We start from the raw sequence: 21,877 nt of genomic DNA on the forward strand, positions 1-21,877 counted from the left end.
TCTAAGCTCCATTAAGATGGCTTCTCAACTTATTTGATTTTGAATCTTATGACACTTGTAAATCTTGTTTATTAAGAAAGATGACAAAAGAACCTTTTACTGGGCATAGTGAAAGGTATAATGACTTATTAGGACTCATACATATAGATGTATGTGGACCAATGAGTATAACTACTAGAGGGGGTTATTTATAGATGACTACAGTGGATATGGATACATCTACCCAGTGAAACACAAATCTAAATCCTTTAAAATGTTTAAAGTATTCCAAAATAAAGTACAAAACCAACTTAGCAAGACTATTAAAACTTTTCAATTTGATCGAGAAGGTGAATATTTTAGCTAAGAATTCATTGATCATCTCAGGAGTTATGAGATAGTCTCACAATTAACTCTTCTAGCAACACCACAATGGAATGGTGTTTTTGAGCAGAGAAATCGGACACTATTAGATGGTTCAATCCATGATGAGTCAAGTAGATCTTCTACTATCCTTTTGGGGCCATACACTAAAAATAGTTGCGTTCATACTGAGCCGTGTTCCATCTTAGGCAATTGAGAAGACACCATATGAAATATGGGCTGGGAAGAAACCTAGTTTGTCTTTTCTCAAGATTTGGGGAAGTGAGGTTTATGTTAAGAAACAACCCTCAAACAAGTTAGCACCCAAATCCACAAAGTACCTTTTTATGGGGTATCATAAAGAAATAAAAGGATACTATGTCTATAATCCCACTGATAACAAAGTGTTTGTAATTCGAAATGGTATCTTTCTAGAAAGAGAATTTATCTCTAAAAGAACCAGTGGGAGGAAGATACATCTTGAAGAAATTTAAAAACCACAAAATAGCACAAAGTTATAGATGGAGAACTGAGAAGATCACAATAAGTAAATGAGCCTACTCAAATAGCATAAGGCCCATAAAGATCTGATAAGACACGGCATCATCCTTAGAGATATGGATTTTTGATTAATGAATGTCGTGATGTGTTGCTCATTGAACACATTGAACCAATCACCTACCAAAAAGCCATAGTAGGACCAAATTCTGAGAAGTGGCTAAATGCCATGAAGTTTGAAATGCAATCCATGTATGATAATAAGGTATGGACCTTAACTAATCCACCTGAAGGAATAAAAACTATCGGGTGCAAGTGGATTTTTAAGGAGAAAACTGATATAGATAGCAAAGTAAATGTCTTTAAGGCATGATTGGTTGAAAAAGGATTCACTTAAACTCATAGTATAGACTATGATGAAACCTTTTCACCAGTCACAATGGCCAAATCAATCAGAATCCTCCTTGCCATTACAGCATATTATGACTATGAAATATGGCAAATAGATGTTAAAATAGCATTCCTTAATGAACATCTACTTGAGGAAGTATACATGACACAACCTGAAGGTTTTGTGCGTCCAGAAGACTCTGGAAAGGTGTGCAAGCTTTAAAGATCTATTTAATTAAAGCAAGCATTTTAGAGTTAGAATCAATTTTTTGATGAAGTAATCAAAGAGTTTGGATTCATTCAAAACATTGATGAATGTTGTGTTTATAAAAAGGTTAATGGCAGCACAGTTATATTTCTAGTGCTATATGTAGATGATATCCTACTCATTGGTAATGACATTCCTATCTTGCAAAAAGTCAAGTCTTGGTTAGGAAACTATTTCTCTATGAAGGACTTAGGTAAAACCACTTACATCATTAGGATTAAGATCTATAGAGATAGATCTAAAAAGTTGATAGGCTTATGTCAGAGCACATACATAGACAAGATACTGTATAGGTTCAATATGCAGGATTCAAAGAGGGGTTTCATCCCCATCTCTCATGGCATTAATCTCAGCAAAGGCTAGTGTTCTAACACACAAAATTAGCAAGATTGAATGAGTAAGGTTCTATATACCTTGACAATTGGATCTATCATGTATGCCATGCTGTGCACTTAACCGGAGGTTTCATTTGCTTTAAGTATGACTAGTAGATACCAAGCAGATCCAAGAGAGGATTATTGGATTGCTGTTAAGAATATCCTAAAGTACTTAAGAAGGACTAAGGATTTATTCTTAGTATATGGCGGATTAGATGACGAGCTAGTTATAACAAGTTACACAAATGCAAGCTTCCAAACTGACCAAGATAACCTTAAATCGCAATCAAGATATATGTTCACCTTAAATGGTGGGGCAGTGAGCTGAAAGATCTCAATAGCTGATTCTGTAATAGAAGCTGAGTATATAGTAGCATCAAATTCAGCTAAGGAAGCCGTTTGGATCAGGAAGTTCATTACTAAACTAGGAGTGGTGCCTAGCATCTCAGATCTAATAAACTTATTCTATGACAATAGCAGTGCAATTGCATGAAGCAAGGAGCCAAGGTCACACCAAAAGACCAAGCATATACTCAAGCGTTTCCACCTTATCAAAGAGATCAATGATAGAGGTGATATAAAAATATGCAAAGTAGCAGGAGAAGACAATGTTATTGTTCCTCTTACAAAACCTCTTGCACAGGTAAAGCATGAGCATCGTGTGAGGACAATAGAAATTAGACAAATTAATGCTTGTACCTAGTATAAGTAGGAGGATGTTGGAAATTGTGCCCTAATGCCAATCATTATATTATGCATATTGTTATTTAATAAATTTCTCTTTTGTTATCATAACAATTGCATGTTCAATATGATATGTGTATCTCTGGACAGGCTATAGTGATTGTGTTAAATGTCCTGGTCAGTCATCTTTGAGGGATCATAGATGAAACAAGACTAGTATGACTTTGATTAATTATAGAGATATAAATTAAAGTCATAGACACTTGAAAGAGTACAAGATGTTAGACCGACCCACTATGAGAAAGCTGCATGGTACAAGTCATAAGCTTATCTCATATGTAACTATATCACTGAGCCTTTTGGCCTGAGATCATTATGGATTCCTACATGATGACCACTAAACTTTGATCTAGTCAAAGGTCACCTTTGACTCGGTGATCATAAAGACTATGTTTGAGTTTAGTGATATTCATACAAAGGAATAGGAGTGGTCAAGATGGAATTTGTCCCTCACATTAAGTATGAGATATAATTGGGCCCCTCGATGAGTAAGACTAAGAAAATATATGGCCATACTATAATGGAAATGGTTTTTCCATTGCTACTGTCAGTCTACTCAGAGATCAAGAAAGTAACAATCAAGTAAAGGAAAATGACAATTCCCTGTCTCATACTTGACCAAAATATCACATGACAAAAGGGATGTGATACAGTTGCATGATAGGTTACATCAGATCATCGATCTCCATGTGAATTGGATAGTTGCAATGACTTGATAGAGACTACTTGTGACTTGTGGGCTAACAGTGTAATTAGCCTATTGCCAATTTCATATGGGCCTATAGGGTCGCACACAGGATCAGCCCAACTCAAGCTATAATGTAATATTGAGTGAATGAATTATATATATATTTGAATATTTATTTGATAAATATTTGTATATATATTTATATGAAATATAAAATTTAAAATATATATATATATATATTCAAAATATATATATCTATATATGTATATATATATCATATACATATATATATATATATATATGATATATGTATATGATATATAAAATTAAATATAGATAATATATATATTTGAAATATATATGTATATATATAAATTTATATATATATAATATAATATGTATATGCAATATATATTATATTATTTTATATTATGTTATGTTAGTTTTAAATTTAATTTTATATGGTAGATTAAATTTAATAACTAACATCATATGAGAGAATATCATGTCAAATTTATAATTTAAATTTATAAGATAAGTTCAAATTAGATATGGATATGATATTATGAATTAAATTTATGAGATAAATTTAATTAAATTTTCGTGGGGTTTTAAGTGGAAGACAGAAACCCTTATCTATATACTATATATAGATAGGGACGTCCTTTATGAAGGATAAGAGAGTTATAAATTTTCTCATGAAAAAAACACTTTGAGAGCCATGAAATACCGTATAGAAAGAAAAATTAACGTTCAAAGAAGAATGGATGTTGAGAGTGCTAGCACGCTGTTCGAGTTAGAGCTATTCATGTAGATACTGGTAGAGGAAGTAGAACTACATTGTCAGCTCCTGAGATCCAAACTCTTGAAGAGAACGTGTGCCAACTTTGAAGAATTAAAAGGTAACTCTTCTATCCACTTTGACTTAAACGAGTTCGTTCAATCTATATCAAGATAGGGACTTTAAAATTTTAATCTTCCACTAGGCCTCCCTATCCAACAGTATCATGTACACTTCCTCAAATAGATGTCCATTAAGGAATGCTATTTTAACATCTATCTGCCATATTTCATAGTTATAATATGGTATAATGACAAAGAGGGTTCTACTTGATTTAGCCATTGTGACTGGTGAGAAAGTTTCATTATAGTTTACACCATGAGTTTGGGTGAATCCTTTTGTAACCAAACACACATTGAAGACATTTACTTTACCATCCATGTTAGTTTTCTTCTTAAAAACCCACTTGCACTTGATGGTCTTTATACCTTTAAGTGGATCGACTAAGGTACGTACCTTATTATTGTACATGAATTGCATTTTAGACTTCATAGAATTTAGCCATTTCTCAAAATTTGATCCCATTATGGCTTTTTAGTAGGTAGTTGGTTCATTGTGTTCAACAATTAGCACATCATGACATTCATTAACTAGAAATCCATATCTCTGAGGATGATGCCGTGTCCTATCAGACCTTCATGGGCCTTATGTTACTTGAGTAAGCTCCTTTACTTCTTGTGAGTCTTCTTGAGTTTTCATCTATGACTCTTTGCTATTTTGTGGTTCTTAAATTTCTTTAAGATGTATCTTGCTCGTACTGGTTCTTTTAGAGATAAATTCTCTTTCTAGAAAGATACCATTTTAAATTGCAAACACTTTGTTATCGGTAGGATTGTAGACATAGTATCCCTTTGTCTCTTTTGGATACCCATAAAAAGGCACTTTGTAAATTTGAGTGCTAACTTTTTTGAGGCCTATTTCTTAACACAAACCTTACTTTCCCAAATCTTGAGAAAAGACAAACTAGATTTCTTCCCAATCCATATGTCAAATCGTGTCTTCTCAATTGCCTTAGATGGAACATAGTTTAGTGTGAATGCAATTATTTCTAGTGCATGGCCTCAAAACGATGGTGGAAGATCTACTTAACTCATCATGGATCGAACAATATCTAATAGTATTAGATTTCTTTGCTCAAAAATACCATTCCATTATGGTGTTGTTGGAGGAGTTAATTATAAGAATATCTCGCAACTCTTGAGATGGTCAATGAATTCTAAGCTTAAATATTCACCTCCTTGATTAGAGTTTTAATAGTCTTACCAAGTTGGTTTTGTACTTCATTTTGGAATATTTTGAACATTTCAAAAGATTCATATTTATGTTTCATTAGGTAGATATATCCATATCTACTGTAGTCATCAATAAAAGTAACAAAATATAGATAATCCTCTATGACAGTTGTACTCATTGGTCTACAGACATCTATATGTATGAGTCCTAAAAAGTCATTAGCCCTCTCACTATTCCTAGTAAAAGGTGGTTTCATCATCTTTCCTAATAAACAAGATTCGCAAGTATCATAAGATTTGAAATCAAATGAGTTAAGAAGTCTATCTTGATAGAGCTTAGAAATGTGTTTCTCATTTATATGGTCGAGACAACAATGCCATCAGTAGGTTGGATTCAAATCATTCAATTTGATCATTTTGATAGTTATGTTATAGATGTTTTCATTACTAGGATGTTTCATATTTAAAAGATAATGACCAAAATGCAAATCACCATTAGCATAAAAAATATCATTTCAATAAATAGAACATTTACCATTCTTAGTAATGAAAGTAAAAGCTTCCTTATCCAAATAAGAAAGAGAAAAAAATGTTGCTACTCAAAGAAGGAACAAAATAGCAATTGTTCAAAACTAACAAAAGCCCATTAGGAAAAAGTAATTCATAAGTGCCTACGGCTAAAGCAGCAACTCTTGCTCTATTTCTAACTCATAGGTCTACTTCACCCTTCATCAACTTTTTACAATCTCTAAGACCCTGCGCATTTGCACAAATGTGAGAACCATATGCAGGATCTAATACTTATGCAAAAGAAGTAGAAAGGTAAATGTCTATAACATAAATACCTGAAAGAATAGCCCTACTATCCTTTTTATTTTTTAGATCTTCTAGGTAAAGCTTGTAATTTCTTTTTCAATGATCCGGTTTATTGAAAAAGAAGAAAACTCCTTCCTTTGGAGGCTTTTCCTTCTTGGCTGGAGGCTTGGTTTTAGGCTTGTTCGACTCTTTAGTCTTACTATTTGCCTTTACCCTATTCCCTACCCTTGCCTTTGCCTTTCTTTTTCATACCCTTTCCTTTCTGAACTATTAAAATAGTGCTAAGCTTTTTCTTAATGTTTTGCTCAACAGTTTTAAGCATCCCATGTATTTTAAAAATGGATTTCTCCTTGTCATTCATGTTATAGTTCATAACAAACTGGTCATAACTTTTCAGGAGTAAGTTTAAGATCAAATCTATAGCTAACTCCTAGCTTAAGGGAAATTCGAGCCTCTTAAGGTGATCAATATAGTTCTTTATCATTAAAACATGAGTGCTAACTAATACACCCTTAGCCATCTTGCAGGAGTGTAAGGCCTTTGTTGTCTCATACCTCTCCTGCCTTACCTGCTATTGGAACCTTTCCTTGAGATGTACAAACATCTCATAAGCCTCTATGTGTTCCAAATCTTTTTGAAGTTCTGAAATCATGGTAGCTAGCATTTGGCATCCTACATCTACCGAGTCATTGGTGTGCTTTGTGTAAGCATCCCTTTGAGCTTTTAGAGCGTTAGCCGCAGGCTCCTTAAGAATGGATTCATCCATGACATAAGCCTTTCTTTCTTGCTTGAGAACAATTCTTATGTTCCTGAACCAATCAAGAAAGTTTATCCTATTGAGTTTGTCCTTCTCAAGGACTAATCACAATGATATGTAGCAGCATTACTAGTCGACATAATTCTACAATAAAATATAGAAAGTTAATTATATATCTTCTACTAAAACTAACAACCCTTAAATTTGATTAGTGGGCTAAGATCCATCTTTCAGTTAAATTTAAGCCCACTTTGGCAAGATGCTTAAAAATTAAATTATTTAGGTAGGTAACTCATTTACCAATTATATCACATGTAACTCTTAGATCTTTATGGGATTCAATCATCATATGATTCGGCATGTTCAATCCTATCTAATGCCTTGAGATCAAAAACTATTTTGATAATTCCAATTAAGTCAAACAATAATGAATCTGTGTGAGTAGCACTATTACTCAGGCTTATCTCACCAAGATAACCCAAATATATCTACTTTGGTGGAACCTAAATTTGAGTGATTTAGGTTTTGACAAGTATTCATTAATTAATAGCATTATGACTTTAGATTTTGATTAGAGGTTTGATTTATCAATTTAATAACCATGTGAAGAGAAAGTAATCGTATCTCATACAAAATCATGCATATTATGATCTAATCAAAAGCGTAATCAAACATGATACAATATGGTTCACCTAACCTATATCCATCTCAAGCTAATGAGAGGACCTCTTTAAGAAAATAAATTACATCAAGAAACCTCATTTATACACAAGAGGGGATTAAGATAAGAAGAGAATGTACATTTAGAGCTTATAGAGAGGGGCACGATGTAATGTCTGACTTGATATTACCAAAATTCATCACACAATCACAACAAAGAATGATAATTAGGAGCAAGGATTTGTCCTAAGCCAACATTAAATATAAAAGGGTTAAAACTAATAATCTTTTAGAAACAATTTTGAAAAATTTAGGATCCCATAAAAACCCTTCAAATAAGTTGTTTGAGCTCAAATTTAATGATTTATAAAGGTATTGGAAGCATAGAAAGGTTTTGGGAAGCAAAACACTTGAAAATAGGGCAAAAAAATGTCATTTTTGAGTATTTTGCTACACGTGCCGTGGCTCAAGGTCTAAGCACTGTGGCTCGTGGCACAGAGAGGCTAATTTGGCTGTTATAATGTGTATCGCCACTTGCATACAATGCGCCACAGTGCACATTCCTTGTCATGACAACAAAATGCTGTCATGATAGGCTTTCGAGACAAACTTCAAATGTGCGCCGTTTTTGCATCTAATGTCCGACTAAAGCGATTCAAGTGTATATGTAAAGCTTATTCAATAAACTAACTAATGGTTTAAGTTTCATTAACATCTGACACCGTATGAGAATTTTAGACACTTATAAAAGTCAGTTTTTAAAGTGATTTTAAGTACCCAAAAACTCAAAACTTATAGCATTAACCCATTTTGAGACTTGAACTAAGTCCAATGAACCAAAATACACCTGATTAAGGATTTAAACACATGGAATATATCAAACACAAAATTTGGCCACTTAATACCCATTTCACCTAATATAGCCAAAACACAAAATCAATACCGCATATACCATTTAGCTTTTATTGCCACATAATACACCATATATACATTATCACTATGTGTATACAACATTTCTTGCACTTGTATTAATATTTTAGCCCATCACCACAAAAATTATCACATATTCATGTCATATACAATGTCAGGCTAAAACACAAAATATCATAGTATGATATAAGTGCAACCAATTAAAATGACATGCATTCTTAGTTGGCAACTCACGTTATCATCCATATAAGTTTACATACACAAATAAAAATGAAATCGAGATTTATAATGGTAATGTAACAAGTATGCTAACCCTTGCCCAATTCCTTTCCTTGCTCAGACTCAACAGTAGAACTTGTAAAATGATAGCCATAAGGTGAGATAAAAATCTTAATAATTAAGATAATCTACGATATTGATTACCATGCCAAGTTATAAACAATCTTTAAAACATGCATAACAAACACACCATATATAATCACAACAATTTAAATGCATCATCATGAATCATCCAGTCCTCCAGTACTCTCAACCAAATCAATAGGCTATTTTATGGAACCAAACCACATGTATGGTCCCCAAGCTCACCATTTATGATAGGACTACTCGGCCAAGGTGTCCTAAACCACTTTTGCACTAAAGGTTTCCCTTATTACAAGTAACTGGGGTGTTATTACTCTAACACCTCATCCTACAGATACTAAAGAACATAGTCTCTTAACTCTACACCCTTTTGGGCATTAAGGAGATTAAATCTCTAACACTGCACCCTTTTTCATACACTAAGGAGAAATATGAGCTACACTTAGCATCCCAAGGTGCCAGCAGTGCTGGACTTAATTTCCACTAACTCTACTAAGGTGACCTTGATAGGAAATTAGTCGCTTATCCTCAAAATTACACTAAAGCTAACCCTAATGCAATATAGGGCCAACCCTAGGTCATCTCCCAAGGAATGGTTTTAAGTCTAATTGAAAGTTATCTAGTGAAATAAATCAACCAAAGTTTGTAGGAATTTAGTTATCTAGCTAATTATCTAAACTAATTACCTAATATGCAAGTAATTAAAATGCTAGTGAAAGTGAGTGAAATGAACTTCCCTTTTTACAATAATGGAACCCTAGAGATTAGTTGATTTTGGACTCATTATCTTCTCATGATTAGGCTAAGTTTAGCTTCCCTTTCCTCTTGACTAAAGCTGTCATGACTTAAGAAAATTATCCTAAGCCAATTAACCTAATTAGCTAACCTCCCTAGGTCTTAGATTAAAGTCCCTAGTTCAATTAACCAATTGGTGAAGACATTAGCCAAGTGATTCATCAAAATCCTCTCTCAACAGCCATGGTCAAACACATAAATTGAGCAACCACAAGATTATGTCAAGCTACTCAACAACACAAGCATTAACACCACAAGATTATGCAATATTAACACAAGAAATTCACTAATTGAAAAACACAAGATTATGTGCCAAACAAAGAGTGGCAAAATTCAGTCATGGCTGTCCAAGGAAGAAATTAAATGAAACAATCCTCTCTCTTTACATCAACATCAAATTCAAATTAGAATTTATAAGCTAAGATGATTAAACCCTAGATTAAGGAATCTAACCATCTAGTAAAAAGAGAAGAGGATAGGAAACAAAAGAACTTAGCCAATTTGAAGCTCAAGACTCATCCTCCATCTTCATCTCTCTAGGATTCCACAAAGAAACTTAGCCAATCTTCATCTTCAAGAACCCTAGTGATTGCTTGTGAAGGCCAAACTCCATAGCTCTTGAATGATGGAAATGAGCTTCAATCCTTGTGAAAATGGAAGGGATGGAACGAAAATGAAGAGAGGAGAAGAATGGTATGAGTTTTGTGGAGGTTTGGTGGCTGAAAATGGAGGTTAGGGTGCTGGAAAATGAAGAACAAAAGAGAGAAAATGAAGAACACTATGAACAAGAGAGAGAGAATGTGGAAGATGAATGAGATATGTGTTGGATCCCATTTGGGACTTAAAATGGCGTGCTCCTTGGTGTCTCCCATCAGCTGAAGCTTAATTAAAATAAGGAAAAAGAAATTAAAATGTAAATGGGAGCCTTGTCACACTTGCAAGGTGGCAACTTCCTATTGGTTTGTAGATGATTCCAATGTGTGCCTAATTTCCCATGTGTCATCCACATCATTTTAGCTGATCTAATCCCTCAAAATAATCATAATTCACGTGCAAACCATCAGCCATTGTCCTCAAGGAGTGTTGACCTCAATTGCCCAATTGATGCACAAGTCACATGCCACCTATGTCACATAAATCACATAATTCAATTAAATAGCATATGATATAATAAAATCTAATTCATGTCCAGAATTAAATTCATAATTAGAAGGGAGAATTTATTAAATTAACCAAGTTTCAGGCTGCACAAAATTATATAAAAATTTTCACACAAAGGCAAACCAAAAACTAGGACAAACTAAGACACTTAAGAAAGTGTTGACTTTTTTATTTAATTACTCCCAAACTAAAATGAATTTTAAAAATATAATTTCACCATTCATCAACTGGACATAAAATGCACTTTGTCAATTTTTCTTGTACATTTTCTCAAAAGTTCATTTTTTGGACCAAAATGCCCCTAGTGCACTGATCTTAGAAACTTAGGCAAAGTTCCAAATCTAATGCAATGTGTGCACTTGAAGGTGATAAATCATTAATAAAATGGTCCTAATTGACAAATAAAAGTGGGTAACAAATGTGTTCTATCAATTCCCCCACACTTAGCTTTTGCACTCCGGGCAAAATCAAGTGAAAAAGGTCCCAAAAGAAACTATAAGACAAAGAAATAAGAGAAAAACATTGTTTCAAGTCACTAAAATACTAGCTCATGAACTTCTACAAATTATCAATCAATGTGGCAATAATTACGAAAGAATTATGCACATCACAAACAAACCCTTACCAAGAATCAATGTCAAAGAGTAAGCCTCTCTAGGTTAAGTGTTTGCTCTCATCACTCAAAGTGTATAAGGTATTAAATTTCACTCAAAATTTCTTAGGATAAACCCTACTATGAATTTGTAACCCTTCTACATCTCCATCACTAAATAGCACTTGCAATCAAGAATCAAATGGACTTTATTAGGTTGTGATATAGGTAATGAAAGGATGTCTAAGAAATGCATGTATATAAAAAAAAATAGGGTTAGCATCAAAATAATGCTAAATCAAGATATATCCCCTTAATATGCAAAGCATAACCTAACTCAATTGAGTGAACACCTTAACACAATGAGGATGGAAAGAAATGATAAGAAATAATAAAACAAATGGAATGGATGAGCTAGGCAACTTTTTATTTTTATTTTTATTTTTTTTCTTTCTTTTCTTTTTTTTTCTTCTTTTTTTTTTTCTTTTTCTAGCAACTTTATTTCTTTTCTTTTTGACTATATTTTTTTTTTTCAAATCTATCTTTGTTGTTTTTTTTTTTGGTTGCCCCTAACTCTTTGAAAACAATGGAAGTAATGGATAGAGAAATGATAATAGGCATCCACTCATTTGATCTAGGACATGCAATGAATATTAAAAAGACATATAAAAGTGTAACATGCATTCCTTGGGGAAAAATAGGGTGAATATTTTTTTTTTTAAGAATCAAACCAAAGGCTCAAAGTGGCTAACAAAGGATAATAAATAATAATAGGTTGGCTATTTGGCTCTTGGCTATTTTTTATGAATGCCATCTCTCATCTCCTATCAAACAAGTGCAAGATATATGGTCTTAATTAAGAAGTGAAACAAATTCTAGAGGGTAACATCACTAAGGAATTAATCACACATGAGTGTTTAGCCTCTTCCATGAATGGGTAATATGCCACTCTAATCCATTAATTCAAGGTAAAAGAATGTTCACTTCACACCTATTCAATCCTAAAAATTACCACATCTCAAGAATCAAAATATCCATTCAAGAGCTAGGTAATTAAGTAACCTCAAACAAAACAAAACAAAGAAATTTTTTTTTTTGAATTTTTTTTTTGCAAAACCAAACAAAACCAAACAAACAAAACAAAATGTTTATTTCTCTCCCCCACACTTAAATCATGCATTGTCCTCAATGTATGTATAGACTAGTGATAAAATAAGGTGAGATCAATAATGAATGCATAACAAAAGTGTGGTGCAGATATTTTTTTTTTTCAAACTAAAACACAAAACAAAGAAGTCAAATAAAGCAAATAAACTCTAATTTTCCTACTAGGTTCATCTCCCCCACACTTGAACTATACCTATCATTAAATATATCAATTAAAGGAAGGTAAAAGCTCAAGGTTAGAGAGATACAACCTTATCATGGTGGTTCAAAAACATGTTGAGAGAAGTCCTCCTCCTTTTGAAGTGATTTGGCATCTTTGTAGAGCTTGCATAGGTGACCATTGATTTGCATAGTGGAACCCGTGGCTTTATTCAAGAGTTGCAAAACCCCATAGGGAAACACCTTGGTCACTAGATATGGTCCCTCCCACTTAGACTTCAACTTGGCATGCTTATGAATAAACCTTGTTTGGAACAAGAGGACTTGATCTCCTTCTTGGAACTTTTTCCTCAAGATTAGCTTGTCATGAAGGATCCTTGTTTTCTCCTTATAGATTCTAGAAGACTCATAGGCATCCAACCTAAGCTCCTCAAGTTCTTGCATTTGAAGAAATCTCTCCTTAGCCGAAAGATGGAAATCCAAGTTTAGTTTCTTGATGGCCCAATAGGCCCTATGCTCTATCTCCACAGGGAGGTGGCAAGCCTTTCCATACACCAATCGAAAAGGAGACATGCCAATGGGAGTCTTATAAGCGGTCCGATAAGCCCACAAAGCATCCTCCAAGTGTAAAGACCAATCCTTCCTATTTGTGTTCACCACCTTGGTTAGGATTTTCTTGACTTCTCTATTTGATACTTCGGCTTGGCCATTAGTTTGGGGATGATATGGTGTAGAGATTTTGTGATGCACCCCATATTTAGCCAAGAGAGCCTTCATCATCTTATTGCAAAAGTGGGATCCTTGGTCACTTACCAAGGCCTTAGGAACTCCATACCTACAAAAAATATTAGATTTGAGAAACTTCAAAACAATCTTAGCATCACAAGTTCTAGTAGGAATGGCTTCAATCCACTTTGAAACATAATCAACACCAAGTAATATGTACTCAAAACTAAAGGATGGTGGAAAGGGACCCATGAAGTCAATGCCCCAAACATCAAAAATCTCACAAAATAAAATGGGTTGTTGAGGCATTTCATGTCTCTTACCCCAACTACTAACCTTTTGACATTTCAAGCATGCTTTACAAAATTCATAAGAGTCTTTAAACAAGCTAGGCCAATACAATCCACAATCTAAAACCTTCCTAGCTGTCTTATTTGAGCTAAAATGACCACCACATGCATGAGAGTGACAAAATTCAAGAACAGAAGGCACATCAACATCATCAACACACCTCCTAATCACTTTATCACTACAAATCTTCCACATCAAAGGTGGTTCCCAAATGTAAAATCTAGACTCTCTTTTCAATTTTTCAATGGCAAAACGTGAAGCACAAGGAGGCAAGACTCTACACTCAATATAGTTAGCAAAAGAGGCATACCATGGAGGCTTAGATGAAATGGCACACAATGCCTCATCAGGAAATGAATCACAAGGAATAGTAGGGTTAGAGTTTACCATAGTAGCTTTTAAATGAGGTAGTCTAGACAAATGATCCGCTACTTGATTGGTAGAACCACTCCTATCCCTTATCTCCACATCAAATTCTTGCATTAAGATCACCCATCGAATCAAGCGAGGCTTAGAATCTGTCTTCTTAAACAAGTACCTCACAGCAGCATGGTCAGTGTACACAACAACTTTAGAGTTAAGAAGATATGATCTAAATTTATCAAGTGCAAAAACAATAGCAAACAACTCTTTCTCAGTTGTGGTGTAATTAACCTGAGCTGAATCTAGGGTCCTAGATGCATAAGCAATCACATATGATAACTTGCCCTCTCTTTGACCAAGCATAGCTCCCACAGCAAAATTAGAAGCATCACATGACAACTCAAAAGGTAAAGACCAATTTGGGGCTTTAAGAATGGGAGGGGAAATGAGCATGCTTTTCAAAGTGTCAAAACTCCTTTTGCAAGCATCATCAAAAACAAAATCAACATCTTTTTGTAAGAGTTTAGACATAGGCAAAGCAATTTCACTAAACCCCTTTATAAATCTCCTATAAAAGCCTGCATGTCCCAAAAATGATCTCAAATCTTTCAAACAAACAGGATATGGCAAAGAAGCAATCACATCTACTTTGGCCTTATCCACCTCTATGCCATTGGAAGAAATCAAATGGCCTAAAACAATTCCTTTATCTACCATGAAATGGCATTTTTCAAAGTTAAGCACAAGCTTCTTTTCAATGCACCTACCAAGCACTTTATCTAAAGAATGCAAGCATGAATCAAAGGACTCACCATACACAGTAAAATCATCCATAAAGACTTCCATGCAATGTTCAATAAAATCACAAAATATGGACATCATGCATCTTTGAAAAGTACCAGGTGCATTGCAAAGACCAAAAGGCATCCTCCTATAGGCAAATGTACCAAAGGGGCATGTAAAGGTAGTCTTATCTTGGTCACTAGGAGCTATAGGAATCTGAAAATACCCACTAAACCCATCTAGGAAGCAATAATGGGACTTGGAAGCCAATCTCTCAAGCATTTGATCAATAAAAGGCAAAGGAAAATGGTCCTTCCTAGTCACATTATTGAGCTTCCTATAGTCTATGCACACTCTCCAAGCATTTTGAACTCTAGTTGGAACAAGCTCTCCTTTCTCATTTTTTACCACAGTAATCCCCCCTTTCTTAGGTACAACTTGGGTTGGAGACACCCACTCACTGTCAGCTATAGGATAGATGATCCCAGCACTAAGTAGCTTAACAACCTCTTTCTTTACCACATCTAAAATCAATGGGTTAAGTCTCCTTTGTGGTTGCCTAATGGGCTTAGCATTGTCCTCAAGAAAAATTTTATGTGTGCACACAATAGGGTCAATACCAGGAATGTCAGCCAAAGTCCAACCAATAGCATGTATGTTCTTTCTCAACACATCAAGTAATGCATTTTCTTCCTCAAGAGATAAAGAGTTAGAAATTATTACCGGAAGCTTCTCATTCTCAATGAGATATGCATACTTGAGATTGGATGGTAAAGGCTTCAACTCCAAGGTAGGTGGCTCTACACAAGAGGGAATGAGCTTCTTCAAGTCTAATTTGGTGGAATATTCCATGGTACTATCTTGTCTTTTAGGCTTCTCACTTGTTTTTGATTTCTCCTCTTCTTTCTTTACAGCCTCCCCCTTTTCTTGCAACTTGTCCTCAAGTGCTTGGACTTGAGCCACGGCCTCGACATGTGAAAGTGTAGAATTTTCCTCCAATAGCTTGGGAATCCTAAGAACATCAAGCTCGAGTGGAGAAAAACTCATAGATTCGGCCTTAATGGCTTTAGTACCTACAACACAAGAAGATATACCCTTCTCAAGCATTTCAAGATCAAGCATAGGAGATATTTTAAACAAATCATGAGAAGAAGTAGTTGCATCATTCAAGCATGCATCAATCTCTAAACAAATAGGACAACTACATCCATCAATACATGTAGTAGTAACAAGAGACAAATCATCATCAACATGTGAGAAAGAATCAAGCATGTGAGACTCACAAGCATCATGAAGCAATAACTCAATGGAACTTACACCTAACAAAGAATAATCCTCAAAAGGATGTTTCATTGCTTCATATATATTAAAAATAACATGATCCTCTCCACATTTCAAAATCAAACTACCTTTTTCCATGTCAATCAATGTACGGGCAGTCCTCATAAATGGCCTTCCTAAAATCAAAATATCATCCCCACTCCCTTCTTTTGACATATCAAGCACATAGAAATCCACAGGAAATAATAGACCTTTAACACAAACCAACAAGTCTTCTACTACTCCATGTGGTCTTCTAACACTTCTATCCGCTAATTGGCATATCATAGGTGTCTTATGCATGCAATCAAGACTCAAGGCATGATAAATTGAAAGAGGCATAACATTAATGGCTGCACCTAAGTCTATCAATGCATGAGAAAAATGTGTGTTGCCAATCTTGCATGGAATTGTGAAGGAACCGGGGTCCTCACATTTTATAGGGAGTTGAGGCTTCATGATAGCACTCACAGATGAGGGTAATTGTACCCTTGCATTAGGCCTAAATTTTCTTTTATTTGTACAACAATCTTTCAAAAATTTGGCATACTTAGGAAAGTTCTTAACTACATCCATCAAGGGTACATTAACATGAATCTTGTGGAAGAAATCATATACCTCTTGATCAAATTGTCCCTTTACTTGCTTAGGGACCACTTGTGCTTGTGGAAAAGGAAGCTTCTTCATAATCTCTTGACTTTGCTTTCCTTCTTCCTTCCTTGAACTCTCCTTTCTTGTTTCACTTTGCTCGGCCTCTCCCTCTTTTTCCTTACTAAACAACTCGGCCATAGTCCCCTTTTCCACCTTAGATGGTGGTTGCTCACATATGATCTCCTCAATGTTTTCATCCTCATCATCTCTACAAAAAGATGCATCATTAGGAGCAAAAGAAGAACTAGAAACATTAACATCAATTGAAGAATTTAAAGAGGGCTTCTCGGCCTTCCCTTGTCTTTTGTCTTCTTGTACTCTTTCTCCCAACTCCTTGCCACTCCTCAATGTGATAGCATTAAGATTAGCTTTAGGATTAGCAACGGTGTTGGATGGTAATGTAGAGGCTTGAGCATTGGCTGCACTTAATTGGTTAGCAAGCATATTCATTTGAGAAGTAAGGGCATCAATTTTAGAGTTCATGTTCTCACACTTGTTACCCATACTCTCTACCTTGTTCCCTAAGCCATCATACATGTTTTTATACAAAGAGTTCATTTCAATCAACTGCTTACGTAACACATTCACATCATTAGAAGAGTTCGAATTAGAAGAACTCTCAATTGGAACAAGCCTCCTATCACTATAAGAATTAGAAGAAGGTGTAAGAGAATTACCACTTGGATTGTAGCTTTGAGAAGAGCTACCTTGAGACAAATGAGGTGGAGGGTCACGGCCAAAGGTGTTTTGATAGGATCCTCTTTGTTGATTGTCTTGTAAAGCCACATTTGGATTTGAATAGGAGAAATTAGGATGGTCTCTCCATGAAGGGTTGTAAGTATTAGAATAAGCTCCTTGCCCTTGCCTCCCACCATAGGATTGTTTTCCATTGTAGATAGCATTTACTTGTTCAAACTTAATAGGACAATTGCTTTCTACATGCATAGGTGAGTCACAAAAAGTACAAGAATAAGGGACAAGTGCTTGAGAAGTACTTACATTGCTCACTTGAGATATTTGTGGAGCCAACATTCTCCCAATCTTGGCAGCTAGCAAGTCCACATATGAATCATTAAGAACTGAGGAACCTACCATATTCACATTTCTCTTTTCCCTTGTAGAGTATTGAGCACCACTTGAAGCCATCTTGTCAATTAGTTCCCAAGCCTTTAAGGAAGTGAGGTCAATCAAGCATCCACCACTAGCGGCATCAATGTTAACTTTGTCTCTTGGAATCAAGCCCTCATAGAAATATTGGACTAAATTCTCACTAGAAATTTGATGGTGTGGGCATTTAGCCAAAAGGCCTTGGAATCTAGTCCAATACTCATAGAGACTCTCATCCTCTCCTTGTTGGACCCCATAGATTTGCTTTCTCAAATTGGTGACCTTGGAATTTGGAAAGAATTTATCTAAGAAGAGTCTTCTTAGCTCGGCCCATGTGCTCACTTTCACATAAGAAGGGTAGTTGAAATACCACTCCTTTGCTAAACCTTCAAGAGAAAATACAAAAGCCTTAGCTTGAACATCATCAACATTTACATGCATAGGCTTCATAGTATCACAAACCAATAGGAAAGTATGCAAAAACCTATGACAATCCTCTCCTGGTAACCCATGAAATTTAGGCAATGCATTAATCAAGGAGGATTTAATTTCAAATTGAACATTAGTAGGAGGAACATATAAGCCATAAGGATTATCATGCCAATTAGGTTGAGTTAATTGCCTAATGCTCCTCTCCTCTCTAGGGTTATGCAAGCCTTCAAATTCATTATTAACATGGCCATCATCATGCAAATTCTCATTCCCATTCCCATGGCCCTCATTATGCACATGCTCATGTCCTAAGATACCTTCCATTGTTGAATTACAAACCAAATGAGAATCAAGAATAGGTTGTGATCTTCTCAATCTAGAAATAGTCCTTTCAATTTCTGGATCTAATTCAACAAAAGAGGTATGTTTTCTTCGGGTCATGCACTAATCAAGCTCAAGAAAATTAAGAACAAAGAACAAGCTAAACTAAAATGCAAATCAACATGAAACAATTCAAAACACACAAAAGCAAGAGAAATAATTTTTTTTATTTTTTTTATTAAACTCAATAGCAACAAAATGAAAAAAAAAAAATAACACCAAACAAGTAGAAAGAGAGTTAGAAATGCTCAATCAAGAAGCTTTGGCAATTCTGGAATTCGCACAGTAGGCTCTCTGGAGACAGTGAACTTGTGAATTTTCTATCAGCAAATCCACATGATAAATTCCCCTGAAACTTTTATGAGAAACACAAGAGATATACAGGAAAATTATATAAAACTTTTAGATTAAAAATCCTTCCCAATCGTTCCCAGAATTTTTCACAAGTTGGTCCTCAAGTCTGGAGAAACAGGATTTCGTCCAGAAGACCTTCAGAGCTTCTAACAAACTTTCAAATAGGAAAATGGAAAAATTGAAGAAAATCCTAAACACAAGAAACAAAGATAAGACAGCGATAAGAAAAATGAAACTGGAATCAATCAATTTGAACGCACAAAGAGGAAGATATGCTAACTCAAAGTTGAAACAGGGTTTTGGGAATCCTCTGTAATGGCTCCCTGGACCTTGTTAGATTGTAAAATTTCCACAGGACACTTCCCACGTCCAAAATTGACCAAACCAATTTTAAAGTGAAGCTAGGATATAGAGCTTTCAATGAAATAAATTTCAAGTTCAAATTCCCTCAGACTCATTCCCAGTTAATTTTTCAATTTCAGACAGAGACACTAGAAACAGAGTATTTTCAGCTCTACACCAAACCAACGAAAATTGCACTAATTTTTTTTTCTTTTTCAAAACAGAATAAAAACACTCAAAACACACAAAAAACACTAAACAAAACACAAAACACAAATTTTTATAATTTTTCAAAAAATTTTCAGGAACACTAAAAATGTAAATTAAGTACTAAACAACCTTAGAATTAAACTTAAACCATTCCCCGGCAACGGCGCCAAAATTTTGATAGGAAATTAGTCGCTTATCCTCAAAATTACACTAAAGCTAACCCTAATGCAATATAGGGCCAACCCTAGGTCATCTCCCAAGGAATGGTTTTAAGTCTAATTGAAAGTTATCTAGTGAAATAAATCAACCAAAGTTTGTAGGAATTTAGTTATCTAGCTAATTATCTAAACTAATTACCTAATATGCAAGTAATTAAAATGCTAGTGAAAGTGAGTGAAATGAACTTCCCTTTTTACAATAATGGAACCCTAGAGATTAGTTGATTTTGGACTCATTATCTTCTCATGATTAGGCTAAGTTTAGCTTCCCTTTCCTCTTGACTAAAGCTGTCATGACTTAAGAAAATTATCCTAAGCCAATTAACCTAATTAGCTAACCTCCCTAGGTCTTAGATTAAAGTCCCTAGTTCAATTAACCAATTGGTGAAGACATTAGCCAAGTGATTCACTCAAAATCCTCTCTCAACAGCCATGGTCAAACACATAAATTGAGCAACCACAAGATTATGTCAAGCTACTCAACAACACAAGCATTAACACCACAAGATTATGCAATATTAACACAAGAAATTCACTAATTGAAAAACACAAGATTATGTGCCAAACAAAGAGTGGCAAAATTCAGTCATGGCTGTCCAAGGAAGAAATTAAATGAAACAATCCTCTCTCTTTACATCAACATCAAATTCAAATTAGAATTTATAAGCTAAGATGATTAAACCCTAGATTAAGGAATCTAACCATCTAGTAAAAAGAGAAGAGGATAGGAAACAAAAGAACTTAGCCAATTTGAAGCTCAAGACTCATCCTCCATCTTCATCTCTCTAGGATTCCACAAAGAAACTTAGCCAATCTTCATCTTCAAGAACCCTAGTGATTGCTTGTGAAGGCCAAACTCCATAGCTCTTGAATGATGGAAATGAGCTTCAATCCTTGTGAAAATGGAAGGGATGGAACGAAAATGAAGAGAGGAGAAGAATGGTATGAGTTTTGTGGAGGTTTGGTGGCTGAAAATGGAGGTTAGGGTGCTGGAAAATGAAGAACAAAAGAGAGAAAATGAAGAACACTATGAACAAGAGAGAGAGAATGTGGAAGATGAATGAGATATGTGTTGGATCCCATTTGGGACTTAAAATGGCGTGCTCCTTGGTGTCTCCCATCAGCTGAAGCTTAATTAAAATAAGGAAAAAGAAATTAAAATGTAAATGGGAGCCTTGTCACACTTGCAAGGTGGCAACTTCCTATTGGTTTGTAGATGATTCCAATGTGTGCCTAATTTCCCATGTGTCATCCACATCATTTTAGCTGATCTAATCCCTCAAAATAATCATAATTCACGTGCAAACCATCAGCCATTGTCCTCAAGGAGTGTTGACCTCAATTGCCCAATTGATGCACAAGTCACATGCCACCTATGTCACATAAATCACATAATTCAATTAAATAGCATATGATATAATAAAATCTAATTCATGTCCAGAATTAAATTCATAATTAGAAGGGAGAATTTATTAAATTAACCAAGTTTCAGGCTGCACAAAATTATATAAAAATTTTCACACAAAGGCAAACCAAAAACTAGGACAAACTAAGACACTTAAGAAAGTGTTGACTTTTTTATTTAATTACTCCCAAACTAAAATGAATTTTAAAAATATAATTTCACCATTCATCAACTGGACATAAAATGCACTTTGTCAATTTTTCTTGTACATTTTCTCAAAAGTTCATTTTTTGGACCAAAATGCCCCTAGTGCACTGATCTTAGAAACTTAGGCAAAGTTCCAAATCTAATGCAATGTGTGCACTTGAAGGTGATAAATCATTAATAAAATGGTCCTAATTGACAAATAAAAGTGGGTAACAAATGTGTTCTATCATTACACCCTAAATACCCT

General features: G+C 34.7%; 1 non-coding gene across 1 annotated transcript; it reads left to right on the forward strand.

Moving 5' to 3' along the window:
- Positions 1 to 18,250: 18,250 nt before the first annotated feature.
- LOC129307549 (small nucleolar RNA R71) lies at positions 18,251 to 18,357 on the forward strand. Its single transcript, XR_008592438.1, has one exon. It is a non-coding gene; the product is annotated as a small nucleolar RNA R71 (small nucleolar RNA).
- Positions 18,358 to 21,877: the final 3,520 nt, after the last annotated feature.

Source organism: Prosopis cineraria, unplaced genomic scaffold, assembly GCF_029017545.1.
Source record: "Prosopis cineraria cultivar Desert tree isolate PC_DT_omini unplaced genomic scaffold, ASM2901754v1 PC3, whole genome shotgun sequence".
In the NCBI taxonomy this organism is placed as follows: domain Eukaryota; kingdom Viridiplantae; phylum Streptophyta; class Magnoliopsida; order Fabales; family Fabaceae; genus Prosopis; species Prosopis cineraria.